This window comes from Rousettus aegyptiacus, unplaced genomic scaffold (genome assembly GCF_014176215.1).
Source record: "Rousettus aegyptiacus isolate mRouAeg1 unplaced genomic scaffold, mRouAeg1.p scaffold_m13_p_11, whole genome shotgun sequence".
Lineage (NCBI taxonomy): Eukaryota > Metazoa > Chordata > Mammalia > Chiroptera > Pteropodidae > Rousettus > Rousettus aegyptiacus.
The window spans coordinates 67,377,368-67,378,369 of NW_023416286.1; positions in this window are offsets into that span (position 1 = coordinate 67,377,368).

Here is a 1,002-nt window from a genome sequence, read left to right on the forward strand (position 1 = left end):
GTCAAAGAGTCAAATAAGATTAACTATAAGAACTTTGATTCATCAAGTCCAGGTAATTGCACTGAGTTAAATCAGGTATATTGTGCCAGTTATCTATGCTTTAAATTATTTACCTCTCAACTGAAGTTGTAAATATCTACCAAAGGGCTCTCCTCATATTGTTTATTAAATATATGTTATGCATAAGATACATGATAGCTGCTAGAGATACATATATGTAAAGACAGTCCCTATTTCAAGAAAATTATAATCAATAAAAGGCAAAACTATAAGTGAAGTATCATTGTTTTCAGGGCTCCAATGCTATGATAAATGTAGGTATAAGATTATGGAATACTGCATATAATATCATTAACCCACATTGCCTTCTGCAATTGGTACTGGGGATTTTGCACTGTTTTTAATGTTAACTTAATGTAAAATCCCCAGTTGCAATCATAGTATGATAGAAAAATACCTATGCTTTATGTGACAACATGACAGATACTATTAATACTTCTTTCCTACATTTATAATTCATCTAGAGGCATTTAAAATAATAAAGATGTATCTTTTTATAAAAGTAAAAATTAATATCATTAATGAATTACTATAAAGCTATTATTTATATTCCAATGAGAAAAAAATTTTTTTGGTATCACATTCCTTGGACTTTTATAAAAGCTCTGAAAGTACTTCTATAAATCTATTTTCTTTATATCAAGCACATTAAAAAATGTCAGCTTTTGCCCAGCTTTTTTCATAGCAAACACAGAACAGGATGTTTTCAGAGATTTTCAAAATGTTTATAAATAATGCATTAGCTCAGTACTGTATAAAAAGAAACCAGGAAGTACTAAATCCATGGCATTTGTAATATATACCCAGACTATTTACTTTGCTTGTCATTTTGAAAGATTAAACTTAAATTTATGGCTTATATCCTCTTGGTTTATAGACTGGAGGTTAGGATACTATTAGACCCTAGGGCTCGGTGATAGGTGATTCTGCGGTATGTGTTGA